Genomic DNA, 16860 nt, shown 5'->3' on the forward strand with positions numbered 1-16860 from the left:
GGTAATAGTGGAAAAAAGAATATGTTCAAATATAAACTACACAGAAACATTGTATGAAACTTCTTTCTGTTCTGTACATTCAACTAACAGAGTTGAACCTTACTTTTGATTGAGCCGTTCTGAAACACTCTTTCTGTAGAAACTGCAATTGGACATTCTGAGCGCTAAGAGGCCTATATTGGGAAAAAGAATGTCTACAAATAAAAACTACACAGAAGAATTGTGTGAAACTACTTTCTGTTCTGTTTGTTCAACTAAAAGAGTTGAACCTTAGTTTTGATTGAGCCGTTCTGAAACACTCTTTCTGTAGAAAATGCAAGTGGACATTCGGAGCGCTAAGAGGGTAATAGTGGAAAAAGGAATGTCTCCAAATATGAACTACACAGAATCATTCTGTGAAACTTCTTTCTGATCTGTGCATTCAGCTAACAGAGTTAAACCATACTTTTGATTGAGCAGATCTGAACACTCTTTCTGTAGAAAATGCAACTGGACATTTGGAGCGCTAAGAGTGTAGTAGTGGAAAAAGGAATATATTCAAATATAAACTACACAGAAGCATTCTGTGAAACTTCTTTCTGATCTTAGCATTCAGCTAACAGAGTTAAACCATACTTTTGATTGAGCAGTTTTGAAACACTCTGTCTGTAGAAAATGCAACTGGACATTCGTAGCGCTAAGTGGGTAATAGTGGAAAAAAGAATATGTTCAAATATAAACTACACAGAAGCATTGTATTAAACTTCTTTCTGTTCTGTGCATTCAACTAACAGATTTGAACCTTACTTTTGATTGAGAATTTCTGAAACTCTCTTTCTGAAGAAACTGCAATTGGACATTCTGAGCGCTAAGAGGCCTATATTGGGAAAAATAATATCTTCAAATAAAAACTACACAGAAGCATTGTGTGAAACTTATTTCTGATATGTTCATTAAGCTAACAGAGTTAAACCATACTTTTGATTGCGCAGTTCTGAACACTCTTTCTGTAGAAAATGCAAGTGGACATTCGGAGCGCTAAGAGGGTAATAGTGGAAAAAGGAATATATTCAAATATAAACTACACAGTAGCATTCTGTGAAAATTCTTTCTGTTCTGTGCATTCAACTAACAGAGTTGAACCTTACTTTTGATTGAGCCGTTCTGAAACACTCTTTCTGTAGAAACTGCAATTGGACATGCTAAGCGCTAAGAGGCCTACATTGGGAAAAAGAATATCTTCAAATAAAAACTACACAGATGCATTCTGTGAAACTTATTTCTGATCTGTAATTTCAGTTAACAGAGATAAAACATATTTTTGATTGAGCAGTTATGAAACACTCTTTTTGTAGAAAATGCAAGTGGAGATTCGGAGCGCTAAGAGGGTAATAGTGGAAAAAGTAATGTCTTCAAATATAAACTACACAGAATCATTCGGTGAAACTTCTTTCTGATCTGTGCATTCAGCTAACAGAGTTAAACCATACTTTTGATTGAGCAGATCTGAACACTCTTTCTGTAGAAAATGCAACTGGACATTTGGAGCGCTAAGAGAGTAGTAGTGGAAAAAGGAATATATTCAAATATAAACTACACAGAAGCATTCTGTGAAACTTCTTTCTGATCTGAGCATTCAGCTAACAGAGTTAAACCATACTTTTGATTGAGCAGTTTTGAAACACTCTGTCTGTAGAAAATGTAACTGGACATTCGTAGCGCTAAGTGGGTAATAGTGGAAAAAAGAATATGTTCAAATATAAACTACACAGACGCATTGTATGAAACTTCTTTCTGTTCTGTGCATTCAACTAACAGAGTTGAACCTTACTTTTGATTGAGCCCTTCTGAAACACTCTTTCTGTAGAAACTGCAATTGGACATTCTGAGCGCTAAGAGGCCTATATTGGGAAAAAGAATGTCTACAAATAAAAACTACACAGAAGAATTGTGTGAAACTTCTTTCTGTTCTGTTTGTTCAACTAAAAGCGTTGAACCTTAGTTTTGATTGAGCCGTTCTGAAACACTCTTTCTGTAGAAAATGCAAGTGCAGATTCGGAGCGCTAAGAGGGTAATAGTGGAAAAAGGAATGTCTCCAAATATAAACTACACAGAATCATTCTGTGAAACTTCTTTCTGTTCTGTGCATTCAGCTAAGAGTGTTAAAACATACTTTTGATTGAGCAGATCTGAACACTCTTTCTGTAGAAAATGCAACTGGTCATTTGGAGCGCTAAGAGAGTAGTAGTGGAAAAAGGAATGTATTCAAATATAAACTACACAGAAGCATTCTGTGAAACTTCTTTCTGATCTGAGCATTCAGCTAACAGAGTTAAACCATACTTTTGATTGAGCAGTTTTGAAACACTCTGTCTGTAGAAAATGCAACTGGACATTCGTAGCGCTAAGTGGGTAATAGTGGAAAAAAGAATATGTTCAAATATAAACTACACAGAAGCATTGTATGAAACTTCTTTCTGTTCTGTGCATTCAACTAACAGAGTTGAACCTTACTTTTGATTGAGACGTTCTGAAACACTCTTTCTGTAGAAATTACAATTGGACATTCTGAGCGCTAAGAGGCCTATATTGGGAAAAAGAATGTCTACAAATAAAAACTACACAGAAGAATTGTGTGAAACTTCTTTCTGTTCTGTTTGTTCAACTAAAAGAGTTGAACCTTAGTTTTGATTGAGCCGTTCTGAAACACTCTTTCTGTAGAAAATGCAAGTGGAGATTCGGAGCGCTAAGAGGGTAATAGTGGAAAAAGGAATGTCTCCAAATATAAACTACACAGAATCATTCTGTGAAACTTCTTTCTGATCTGTGCATTCAGCTAACAGAGTTAAACCATACTTTTGATTGAGCAGATCTGAACACTCTTTCTGTAGAAAATGCAACTGGACATTTGGAGCGCTAAGAGAGTAGTAGTGGAAAAAGGAATATATTCAAATATAAACTACACAGAAGCATTCTGTGAAACTTCTTTCTGATCCGAGCATTCAGCTAACAGAGTTAAACCATACTTTTGATTGAGCAGTTTTGAAACACTCTGTCTGTAGAAAATGCAACTGGACATTCGTAGCGCTAAGGGGGTAATAGTGGAAAAAAGAATATGTTCAAATATAAATTACACAGAAGCATTGTATGAAACTTCTTTCTGTTCTGTGCATTCAACTAACAGAGTTGAACCTTACTTTTGATTGAGCCTTTCTGAAACACTCTTTCTGTAGAAACTGCAATTGGACATTCTGAGCGCTAAGAGGCCTCTCTTGGGAAAAATAATATCTTCAAATAAAAACTACACAGAAGCATTGTTTGAAACTTATTTCTGATATGTTCATTAAGCTAACAGAGTTAAACCATACTTTTGTTTTTTTTGTTTTTTTTTTTTTTTTTTCTGAGACGGAGTCTCGCTCTGTCGCCCAGGCTGGAGTGCAGTGGCGCAATCTCGGCTCACTGCAAGCTCCGCCTCCCGGGTTCACGCCATTCTCCTGCCTCAGCCTCTCCGAGTAGCTGGGACTACAGACGCCCGCCACCGCGCCCGGCTAATTTTTTGTATTTTTAGTAGAGACGGGGTTTCACCGTGGTCTCGATCTCTTGACCTCGTGATCCGCCCGCCTCGGCCTCCCAAAGTGCTGGGATTACAAGCGTGAGCCACCGCACCCTGCCTAAACCATACTTTTGATTGCGCAGTTCTGAACACTCTTTCTGTAGAAAATGTAAGTGGACATTCGGAGCGCTAAGAGGGTAATAGTGGAAAAAGGAATATATTCAAATATAAACTACACAGTAGCATTCTGTGAAAATTCTTTCTTTTCTGTGCATTCAAATAACAGATTTGAACCTTACTTTTGATTGAGCCGTTCTGAAACACTCTTTCTGTAGAAACTGCAATTGGACATGCTAAGCGCTAAGAGGCCTACATTGGGAAAAAGAATATCTTCAAATAAAAACTACACAGATGCATTCTGTGAAACTTATTTCTGATCTGTATATTCAGTTAACAGAGATAAAACATATTTTTGATTGAGCAGTTATGAAACACTCTTTTTGTAGAAAATGCAAGTGGAGATTCGGAGCGCTAAGAGGGTAACAGTGGAAAAAGGAATGTCTTCAAATATAAACTACACAGAATCATTCGGTGAAACTTATTTCTGATCTGTGCATTCAGCTAACAGAGTTAAACCATACTTTTGATTGAGTACATCTGAACACTCTTTCTGTTGAAAATGCAACTGGACATTTGGAGCGCTAAGAGCGTAGTAGTGGAATAAGGAATATATTCAAATATAAACTACACAGAAGCATTCTGTGAAACTTCTTTCTGATCTGAGCATACAGCTAACAGAGTTAAACCATACTTTTGATTGAGCAGTTTTGAAACACTCTGTCTGTAGAAAATGCAACTGGACATTCGTAGCGCTAAGTGGGTAATAGTGGAAAAAAGAATATTTTCAAATATAAACTACACAGAAGCATTGTATGAAACTTCTTTCTGTTCTGTGCATTCAACTAACAGAGTTGAACCTTACTTTTGATTGAGCCGTTCTGAAACACTCTTTCTGTAGAAACTGCAATTGGACATTCTGAGCGTTAAGAGGCCTATATTGGGAAAAAAGGATGTCTACAAATAAAAACTACACAGAAGAATTGTGTGAAACTTCTTTCTGTTCTGTTTGTTCAACTAAAAGAGTTGAACCTTAGTTTTGATTGAGCCGTTCTGAAACACTCTTTCTGTAGAAAATGCAAGTGGACATTCGGAGCGCTAAGAGGGTAATAGTGGAAAAAGGAATGTCTCCAAATATAAACTACACAGAATCATTCTGTGAAACTTCTTTCTGATCTGTGCATTCAGCTAACAGAGTTAAACCATACTTTTGATTGAGCAGATCTGAACACTCTTTCTGTAGAAAATGCAACTGGACATTTGGAGCGCTAAGAGAGTAGTAGTGGAAAAAGGAATATATTCAAATATAAACTACACAGAAGCATTCTGTGAAACTTCTTTCTGATCTTAGCATTCAGCTAACAGAGTTAAACCATACTTTTGATTGAGCAGTTTTGAAACACTCTGTCTGTAGAAAATGCAACTGGACATTCGTAGCGCTAAGGGGGTAATAGTGGAAAAAAAATATGTTCAAATATAAACTACACAGAAGCATTGTATGAAACTTCTTTCTGTTCTGTGCATTCAACTAACAGAGTTGAACCTTACTTTTGATTGAGCCTTTCTGAAACACTCTCTCTGTAGAAACTGCAATTGGACATTCTGAGCGCTAAGAGGCCTATATTGGGAAAAATAATATCTTCAAATAAAAACTACACAGAAGCATTGTTTGAAACTTATTTCTGATATGTTCATAAAGCTAACAGAGTTAAACCATACTTTTGATTGCGCAGTTCTGAACACTCTTTCTGTAGAAAATGCAAGTGGACATTCGGAGCGCTAAGAGGGTAATAGTGGAAAAAGGAATATATTCAAATATAAACTACACAGTAGCATTCTGTGAAAATTCTTTCTGTTCTGTGCATTCAACTAACAGAGTTGAACCTTACTTTTGATTGAGCCGTTCTGATACACTCTTTCTGTAGAAAGTGCAATTGGACATGCTAAGCGCTAAGAGGCCTACATTGGGAAAAAGAATATCTTCAAATAAAAACTACACAGATGCATTCTGTGAAACTTATTTCTGATCTGTAAATTCAGTTAACAGAGATAAATCATATTTTTGATTGAGCAGTTATGAAACACTCTTTTTGTAGAAAATGCAAGTGGAGATTCGGAGCGCTAAGAAGGTAATAGTGGAAAAAGGAATGTCTTCAATTATAAACTACACAGAATCATTCGGTGAAACTTCTTTCTGATCTGTGCATTCAGCTAACAGAGTTAAACCATACTTTTGATTGAGCAGATCTCAACACTCTTTCTGTTGAAAATGCAACTGGACATTTGGAGCGCTAAGAGCGTAGTAGTGGAAAAAGGAATATATTCAAATATAAACTACACAGAAGCATTCTGTGAAACTTCTTTCTGATCTGAGCATACAGCTAACAGAGTTAAACCATACTTTTGATTGAGCAGTTTTGAAACACTCTGTCTGTAGAAAATGCAACTGGACATTCGTAGCGCTAAGTGGGTAATAGTGGAAAAAAGAATATTTTCAAATATAAACTACACAGAAGCATTGTATGAAACTTCTTTCTGTTCTGTGCATTCAACTAACAGAGTTGAACCTTACTTTTGATTGAGCCGTTCTGAAACACTCTTTCTGTAGAAACTGCAATTGGACATTCTGAGCGTTAAGAGGCCTATATTGGGAAAAAAGAATGTCTACAAATAAAAACTACACAGAAGAATTGTGTGAAACTTCTTTCTGTTCTGTTTGTTCAACTAAAAGAGTTGAACCTTAGTTTTGATTGAGCCGTTCTGAAACACTCTTTCTGTAGAAAATGCAAGTGGACATTCGGAGCGCTAAGAGGGTAATAGTGGAAAAAGGAATGTCTCCAAATATAAACTACACAGAATCATTCTGTGAAACTTCTTTCTGATCTGTGCATTCAGCTAACAGAGTTAAACCATACTTTTGATTGAGCAGATCTGAACACTCTTTCTGTAGAAAATGCAACTGGACATTTGGAGCGCTAAGAGAGTAGTAGTGGAAAAATGAATATATTCAAATATAAACTACACAGAAGCATTCTGTGAAACTTCTTTCTGATCTGAGCATTCAGCTAACAGAGTTAAACCATACTTTTGATTGAGCAGTTTTGAAACACTCTGTCTGTAGAAAATGCAACTGGACATTCGTAGCGCTAAGTGGGTAATAGTGGAAAAAAGAATATGTTCAAATATAAACTACACAGAAGCATTGTATGAAACTTCTTTCTGTTCTGTGCATTCAACTAACAGAGTTGAACCTTACTTTTGATTGAGCCTTTCTGAAACACTCTTTCTGTAAAATCTGCAATTGGACATTCTGAGCGCTAAGAGGCCTATATTGGGAAAAATAATATCTTCAAATAAAAACTACACAGAAGCATTGTGTGAAACTTATTTCTGATATGTTCATTAAGATAACAGAGTTAAACCATACTTTTGATTGCGCAGTTCTGAACACTCTTTCTGTAGAAAATGCAAGTGGACATTCGGAGCGCTAAGAGGGTAATAGTGGAAAAAGGAATATATTCAAATATAAACTACACAGTAGCATTCTGTGAAAATTCTTTCTTTTCTGTGCATTCAAATAACAGATTTGAACCTTACTTTTGATTGAGCCGTTCTGAAACACTCTTTCTGTAGAAACTGCAATTGGACATGCTAAGCGCTAAGAGGCCTACATTGGGAAAAAGAATATCTTCAAATAAAAACTACACAGATGCATTCTGTGAAACTTATTTCTGATCTGTAAATTCAGTTAACAGAGATAAAACATATTTTTGATTGAGCAGTTATGAAACACTCTTTTTGTAGAAAATGCAAGTGGAGATTCGGAGCGCTAAGAGGGTAATAGTGGAAAAAGGAATGTCTTCAAATATAAACTACACAGAATCATTCGGTGAAACTTCTTTCTGATCTGTGCATTCAGCTAACAGAGTTAAACCATGCTTTTGATTGAGCACATCTGAACACTCTTTCTGTTGAAAATGCAACTGGACATTTGGAGCGCTAAGAGCGTAGTAGTGGAAAAAGGAATATATTCAAATATAAACTACACAGAAGCATTCTGTGAAACTTCTTTCTGATCTGAGCATACAGCTAACAGAGTTAAACCATACTTTTGATTGAGCAGTTTTGAAACACTCTGTCTGTAGAAAATGCAACTGGACATTCGTAGCGCTAAGTGGGTAATAGTGGAAAAAAGAATATGTTCAAATATAAACTACAGAGAAGCATTGTATGAAACTTCTTTCTGTTCTGTGCATTCAACTAACAGAGTTGAACCTTACTTTTGATTGAGCCGTTCTGAAACACTCTTTCTGTAGAAACTGTAATTGGACATTCTGAGCGCTAAGAGGCCTATATTGGGAAAAAGAATGTCTACAAATATAAACTACACAGAAGAATTGTGTGAAACTACTTTCTGTTCTGTTTGTTCAACTAAAAGAGTTGAACCTTAGTTTTGATTCAGCCGTTCTGAAACACTCTTTCTGTAGAAAATGCAAGTGGAGATTCGGAGCGCTAAGAGGGTAATAGTGGAAAAAGGAATGTCTCCAAATATAAACTACACAGAATCATTCTGTGAAACTTCTTTCTGATCTGTGCATTCAGCTAACAGAGTTAAACCATACTTTTGATTGAGCAGATCTGAACACTCTTTCTGTAGAAAATGCAACTGGACATTTGGAGCGCTAAGAGAGTAGTAGTGGAAAAAGGAATATATTCAAATATAAACTACACAGAAGCATTCTGTGAAACTTCTTTCTGATCTGAGCATTCAGCTAACAGAGTTAAACCATATTTTTGATTGAGCAGTTTTGAAACACTCTGTCTGTAGAAAATGCAACTGGACATTCGTAGCGCTAAGGGGGTAATAGTGGAAAAAAAATATGTTCAAATATAAACTACACAGAAGCATTGTATGAAACTTCTTTCTGTTCTGTGCATTCAACTAACAGAGTTGAACCTTACTTTTGATTGAGCCTTTCTGAAACACTCTTTCTGTAGAAACTGCAATTGGACATTCTGAGCGCTAAGAGGCCTATATTGGGAAAAATAATATCTTCAAATAAAAACTACACAGAAGCATTGTGTGAAACTTATTTCTGATATGTTCATTAAGCTAACAGAGTTAAAACATACTTTTGATTGCACAGTTCAGAACACTGCTTCTGTAGAAAATGCAAGTGGACATTCGGAGCGCTAAGAGGGTAATAGTGGAGAAAGGAATATATTCAAATATAAACTACACAGTAGCATTCTATGAAAATTCTTTCTGTTCTGTGCATTCAAATAACAGAGTTGAACCTTACTTTTGATTGAGCCGTTCTGAAACACTCTTTCTGTAGAAACTGCAATTGGACATGCTAAGCGCTAAGAGGCCTACATTGGGAAAAAGAATATCTTCAAATGAAAACTACACAGATGCATTCTGTGAAACTTATTTCTGATCTCTAAATTCAGTTAACAGAGATAAAACATATTTTTGATTGAGCAGTTATGAAACACTCTTTTTGTAGAAAATGCAAGTGGAGATTCGGAGCGCTAAGAGGGTAATAGTGGAAAAAGGAATGTCTTCAAATATAAACTACACAGAATCATTCGGTGAAACTTCTTTCTGATCTGTGCATTCATCTAACAGAGTTAAACCATACTTTTGATTGAGCAGATCTGAACACTCTTTCTGTAGAAAATGCAACTGGACATTTGGAGCGCTAAGAGCGTAGTAGTGGAAAAAGGAATATATTCAAATATGAACTACACAGAAGCATTCTGTGAAACTTCTTTCTGATCTGAGCATACAGCTAACAGAGTTAAACCATACTTTTGATTGAGCAGTTTTGAAACACTCTGTCTGTAGAAAATGCAACTGGACATTCGTAGCGCTAAGTGGGTAATAGTGGAAAAAAGAATATGTTCAAATATAAACTACACAGAAGCATTGTATGAAACTTCTTTCTGTTCTGTGCATTCAACTAACAGAGTTGAACCTTACTTTTGATTGAGCCGTTCTGAAACACTCTTTCTGTAGAAACTGCAATTGGACATTCTGAGCGTTAAGAGGCCTATATAGGGAAAAAGAATGTCTACAAATAAAAACTACACAGAAGAATTGTGTGAAACTTCTTTCTGTTCTGTTTGTTCCACTAAAAGAGTTGAACCGTAGTTTTGATTGAGTCGTTCTGAAACACTCTTTCTGTAGAAAATGCAAGTGGAATTTCGGAGCGCTAAGAGGGTAATAGTGGAAAAAGGAATGTCTCCAAATATAAACTACACAGAATCATTCTGTGAAACTTCTTTCTGATCTGTGCATTCAGCTAACAGAGTTAAACCATACTTTTGATTGAGCAGATCTGAACACTCTTTCTGTAGAAAATGCAACTGGACATTTGGAGCGCTAAGAGGGAATTAGTGGAAAAAGGAATATATTCAAATATAAACTACACAGAAGCATTCTGTGAAACTTCTTTCTGATCTGAGCATTCAGCTAACAGAGTTAAACCATACTTTTGATTGAGCAGTTTTGAAACACTCTGTAGAAAATGCAACTGGACATTCGTAGCGCTAAGTGGGTAATAGTGGAAAAAAGAATATGTTCAAATATAAACTACACAGAAGCATTGTATGAAACTTCTTTCTGTTCTGTGCATTCAACTAACAGAGTTGAACCTTACTCTTGATTGAGCCTTTCTGAAACACTCTTTCTGTAGAAACTGCAATTGGACATTCTGAGCGCTAAGAGGCCTCTATTGGGAAAAAGAATGTCTACAAATAAAAACTACACAGAAGCATTGTGTGAAACTTCTTTCTGTTCTGTTTGTTCAACTAAAAGAGTTGAACCTTAGTTTTGATTGCGCAGTTCTGAACACTCTTTCTGTAGAAAATGCAAGTGGACATTCGGAGCGCTAAGAGGTTAATAGTGGAAAAAGGAATATATTCAAATATAAACTACACAGTAGAATTCTGTGAAAATTCTTTCTGTTCTGTGCATTCAACTAACAGAGTTGAACCTTACTTTTGATTGAGCCGTTCTGAAACACATTTTCTGTAGAAACTGCAATTGGACATGCTAAGCGCTAAGAGGCCTACATTTTGAAAAAGAATATCTTCAAATAAAAACTACACAGATGCATTCTGTGAAACTTATTTCTGATCTGTAAATTCAGTTAACAGAGATAAAACATATTTTTGATTGAGCAGTTATGAAACACTCTTTTTGTAGAAAATGCAAGTGGAGATTCGGAGCGCTAAGCGGGTAATATTGGAAAAAGGAATGTCTTCAAATATAAACTACACAGAATCATTCGGTGAAACTTCTTTCTGATCTGTGTATTCAGCTAACAGAGTTAAACCATACTTTTGATTGAGCAGATCTGATCACTCTTTCTGTAGAAAATGCAATTGGACATTTGGAGCGCTAAGAGCGTAGTAGTGGAAAAAGGAATATATTCAAATATAAAATACACAGAAGCATTCTGTGAAACTTCTTTCTGATGTGAGCATTCAGCTAACAGAGTTAAACCACACTTTTGATTGAGCAGTTTTGAAACACTCTGTCTGTAGAAAATGCAACTGGACATTCGTAGCGCTAAGTGGGTAATAGTGGAAAAAAGAATATGTTCAAATATAAACTACACAGAAGCATTGTATGAAACTTCTTTCTGTTCTGTGCATTCAACTAACAGAGTTGAACCTTACTTTTGATTGAGCCTTTCTGAAACACTCTTTCTGTAGAAACTGCAATTGGACATTCTGAGCGCTAAGATGCCTCTATTGGGAAAAATAAAATCTTCAAATAAAAACTACACAGAAGCATTGTGTGAAACTTATTTCTGATATGTTCATTAAGCTAACAGAGTTAAACCATACTTTTCATTGCGCAGTTCTGAACACTCCTTCTGTAGAAAATGCAAGTGGACATTCGGAGCGCTAAGAGGGTAATAGTGGAGAAAGGAATATATTCAAATATAAACTACACAGTAGCATTCTGTGAAAATTCTTTCTGTTTTGTGCATTCAACTAACAGAGTTGAACCTTACTTTTGATTGAGCCGTTCTGAAACACTCTTTCTGTAGAAACTGCAATTGGACATGCTAAGCGCTAAGAGGCCTACATTGGGAAAAAGAATATCTTCAAATAGAAACTACATAGATGCATTCTGTGAAACTTATTTCTGATCTGTAAATTCAGTTAACAGAGATAAAACATATTTTTGATTGAGCAGTTATGAAAAACTCTTTTTGTAGAAAATGCAAGTGGAGATTCGGAGCGCTAAGAGGGTAATAGTGGAAAAAGGAATGTCTTCAAATATAAACTACACAGAATCATTCGGTGAAACTTCTTTCTGATCTGTGCATTCAGCTAACAGAGTTAAACCGTACTTTTGATTGAGCAGATCTGAACACTCTTTGTGTAGAAAATGCAACTGGACATTTGGAGCGCTAAGAGCGTAGTAGTGGAAAAAGGAATATATTCAAATATAAACTACACAGAAGCATTCTGTGAAACTTCTTTCTGATCTGAGCATTCAGCTAACAGAGTTAAACCATACTTTTGATTGAGCAGTTTTGAAACACTCTGTCTGTAGAAAATGCAACTGGACATTTGTAGCGCTAAGTTGGTAATAGTGGAAAAAAGAATATGTTCAAATATAAACTACACAGAAGCATTGTATGAAACTTCTTTCTGTTCTGTGCATTCAACTAACAGAGTTGAACCTTACTTTTGATTGAGCCGTTCTGAAACACTCTTTCTTTAGAAACTGCAATTGGACATTCTGAGCGCTAAGAGGCCTATATTGGGAAAAAGAATGTCTAAAAATAAAAACTACACAGAAGAATTGTGTGAAACTTCTTTCTGTTCTGTCTGTTCAACTAAAAGAGTTGAACCTTAGTTTTGATTGAGCCGTTCTGAAACACTCTTTCTGTAGAAAATGCAAGTGGAGATTCGGAGCGCTAAGAGGGTAATAGTGGAAAAAGGAATGTCTCCAAATATAAACTACACAGAATCATTCTGTGAAACTTCTTTCTGATCTGTGCATTCAGCTAACAGAGTTAAACCATACTTTTGATTGAGCAGATCTGAACACTCTTTCTGTAGAAAATGCAACTGGACATTTGGAGCGCTAAGAGAGTAGTAGTGGAAAAAGGAATATAATCAAATATAAACTACACAGAATCATTCTGTGAAACTTCTTTCTGATCTGAGCATTCAGCTAACAGAGTTAAACCATACTTTTGATTGAGCAGTTTTGAAACACTCTGTCTGTAGAAAATGCAACTGGACATTCGTAGCGCTAAGTGGGTAATAGTGGAAAAAAGAATATGTTCAAATATAAACTACACAGAAGCATTGTATGAAACTTCTTTCTGTTCTGTGCATTCAACTAACAGAGTTGAACCTTACTTTTGATTGAGCCGTTCTGAAACACTCTTTCTGTAGAAACTGCAATTGGACATTCTGAGCGCTAAGAGGCCTATATTGGGAAAAAGAATGTCTACAAATAAAAACTACACAGAAGAATTGTGTGAAACTTCTTTCTGTTCTGTTTGTTCAACTAAAAGAGTTGAACCTTAGTTTGGATTGAGCCGTTCTGAATCACTCTTTCTGTAGAAAATGCAAGTGGACATTCGGAGCGCTAAGAGGGTATTAGTGGAAAAAGGAATGTCTCCAAATATAAACTACACAGAATCATTCTGTGAAACTTCTTTCTTATCTGTGCATTCAGCTAACAGAGTTAAACCATACTTTTGATTGAGCAGATCTGAACACTCTTTCTGTAGAAAATGCAACTGGACATTTGGAGCGCTAAGAAAGTAGTAGTGGAAAAAGGAATATATTCAAATATAAACTACACAGAAACATTCTGTGAAACTTCTTTCTGATCTGAGCATTCAGCTAACAGAGTTAAACCATACTTTTGATTGAGCAGTTTTGAAACACTCTGTCTGTAGAAAATGCAACTGGACATGCGTAGCGCTAAGTGGGTAATAGTGGAAAAAAGAATATGTTCAAATATAAACTACACAGAAGCATTGTATGAAACTTCTTTCTGTTCTGTGCATTCAACTAACAGAGTTGAATCTTACTTTTGATTGAGCCTTTCTGAAACACTCTTTCTGTAGAAACTGCAATTGGACATTCTGAGCGCTAAGAGGCCTCTATTGGGAAAAATAAAATCTTCAAATAAAAACTACACAGAAGCATTGTGTGAAACTTATTTCTGATATGTTCATTAAGCTAACAGAGTTAAACCATACTTTTGATTGCGCAGTTCTGAACACTCCTTCTGTAGAAAATGCAAGTGGACATTCGGAGCGCTAAGAGGGTAATAGTGGAGAAAGGAATATATTCAAATATATACTACACAGTAGCATTCTGTGAAAATTCTTTCTGTTCTGTGCATTCAACTAACAGAGTTGAACCTTACTTTTGATTGAGCCGTTCTGAAACACTCTTTCTGTAGAAACTGCAATTGGACATGCTAAGCGCTAAGAGGCCTACATTGGGAAAAAGAATATCTTCAAATAGAAACTACATAGATGCATTCTGTGAAACTTATTTCTGATCTGTAAATTCAGTTAACAGAGATAAAACATATTTTTGATTGAGCAGTTATGAAACACTATTTTTGTAGAAAATGCAAGTGGAGATTCGGAGCGCTAAGAGGGTAATAGTGGAAAAAGGAATGTCTTCAAATATAAAATACAGAATCATTCGGTGAAACTTCTTTCTGATCTGTGCATTCAGCTAACAGAGTTAAACCATGCTTTTGATTGAGCAGATCTGAACACTCTTTCTGTAGAAAATGCAACTGGACATTTGGAGCGCTAAGAGCGTAGTAGTGGAAAAAGGAATATATTCAAATATAAACTACACAGAAGCATTCTGTGAAACTTCTTTCTGATCTGAGCATTCAGCTAACAGAGTTAAACCATACTTTTGATTGAGCAGTTTTGAAACACTCTGTCTGTAGAAAATGCAACTGGACATTCGTAGCGCTAAGTGGGTAATAGTGGAAAAAAGAATATGTTCAAATATAAACTACACAGAAGCATTGTATGAAACTTCTTTCTGTTCTGTGCATTCAACTAACAGAGTTGAACCTTACTTTTGATTGAGCCGTTCTGAAACACTCTTTCTGTAGAAACTGCAATTGGACATTCTGAGCGCTAAGAGGCCTATATTGGGAAAAAGAATGTCTACAAATAAAAACTACACAGCAGAATTGTGTGAAACTTCTTTCTGTTCTGTTTGTTCAACTAAAAGAGTTGAACCTTTGTTTTGATTGAGCCGTTCTGAAACACACTTTCTGTAGAAAATGCAAGTGGAGATTCGGAGCGCTAAGAGGGTAATAGTGGAAAAAGAATGTCTCCAAATATAAACTACACAGAATCATTCTGTGAAACTTCTTTCTGATCTGTGCATTCAGCTAACAGAGTTAAACCATACTTTTGATTGAGCAGATCTGAACACTCTTTCTGTAGAAAATGCAACTGGACATTTGGAGCGCTAAGAGAGTAGTAGTGGAAAAAGGAATATATTCAAATATAAACTACACAGAAGCATTCTGTGAAACTTCTTTCTGATCTGAGCATTCAGCTAACAGAGTTAAACCATACTTTTGATTGAGCAGTTTTGAAACACTCTGTCTGTAGAAAATGCAACTGGACATTCGTAGCGCTAAGTGGGTAATAGTGGAAAAAAGAATATGTTCAAATATAAACTACACAGAAGCATTGTATGAAACATCTTTCTGTTCTGTGCATTCAAATAACAGAGTTGAACCTTACTTTTGATTGAGCCTTTCTGAAACACTCATTCGGTAGAAACTGCAATTGGACATTCTGAGCGCTAAGAGGCCTATATTGGGAAAAATAATATCTTCAAATAAAAACTACACAGAAGCATTGTGTGAAACTTATTTCTGATATGTTCATTAAGCTAACAGAGTTAAACCATACTTTTGATTGCGCAGTTCTGAACACTCTTTCTGTAGAAAATGCAAGTGGACATTCGGAGCGCTAAGAGGGTAATAGTGGAAAAAGGAATATATTCAAATATAAACTACACAGTAGCATTCTGTGAAAATTCTTTCTGTTCTGTGCATTCAACTAACAGAGTTGAACCTTACTTTTGATTGAGCCGTTCTGAAACACTCTTTCTGTAGAAACTGCAATTGGACATGCTAAGCGCTAAGAGGCCTACATTGGGAAAAAGAATATCTTCAAATAAAAACTACACAGATGCATTCTGTGAAACTTCTTTCTGTTCTGTTTGTTCAACTAAAAGAGTTGAACCTTAGTTTTGATTGAGCCGTTCTGAAACACTCTTTCTGTAGAAAATGCAAGTGGAGATTCGGAGCGCTAAGAGGGTAATAGTGGAAAAAGGAATGTCTCCAAATATAAACTACACAGAATCATTCTGTGAAACTTCTTTCTGATCTGTGCATTCAGCTAACAGAGTTAAACCATACTTTTGATTGAGCAGATCTGAACACTCTTTCTGTAGAAAATGCAACTGGACATTTGGAGCGCTAAGAGCGTAGTAGTGGAAAAAGGAATATATTCAAATATAAACTACACAGAAGCATTCTGTGAAACTTCTTTCTGATCTGAGCATTCAGCTAACAGAGTTAAACCATACTTTTGATTGAGCAGTTTTGAAACACTCTGTCTGTAGAAAATGCACCTGGACATTCGTAGCGCCAAGTGGGTAATAGTGGAAAAAAAATATGTTCAAATATAAACTACACAGAAGCATTGTATGAAACTTCTTTCTGTTCTGTGCATTCAACTAACAGAGTTGAACCTTACTTTTGATTGAGCCTTTCTGAAACACTCTTTGTGTAGAAACTGCAATTGGACATTCTGAGCGCTAAGAGGCCTCTATTTGGAAAAATAATATCTTCAAATAAAAACTACCCAGAAGCATTGTGTGAAACTTATTTCTGATATGTTCATTAAGCTAACAGAGTTAAACCATACTTTTGATTGCGCAGTTCTGAACACTCTTTCTGTAGAAAATGCAAGTGGACATTCGGAGCGCTAAGAGGGTAATAGTGGAAAAAGGAATATATTCAAATATAAACTACACAGTAGCATTCTGTGAAAATTCTTTCTGTTCTGTGCATTCAACTAACAGAGTTGAACCTTACTTTTAATTGAGCCGTTCTGAAACACTCTTTCTGTAGAAACTGCAATTGGACACGCTAAGCGCTA

This window comes from Symphalangus syndactylus, chromosome 8, assembly GCF_028878055.3.
Source record: "Symphalangus syndactylus isolate Jambi chromosome 8, NHGRI_mSymSyn1-v2.1_pri, whole genome shotgun sequence".
Taxonomy (NCBI): domain Eukaryota; kingdom Metazoa; phylum Chordata; class Mammalia; order Primates; family Hylobatidae; genus Symphalangus; species Symphalangus syndactylus.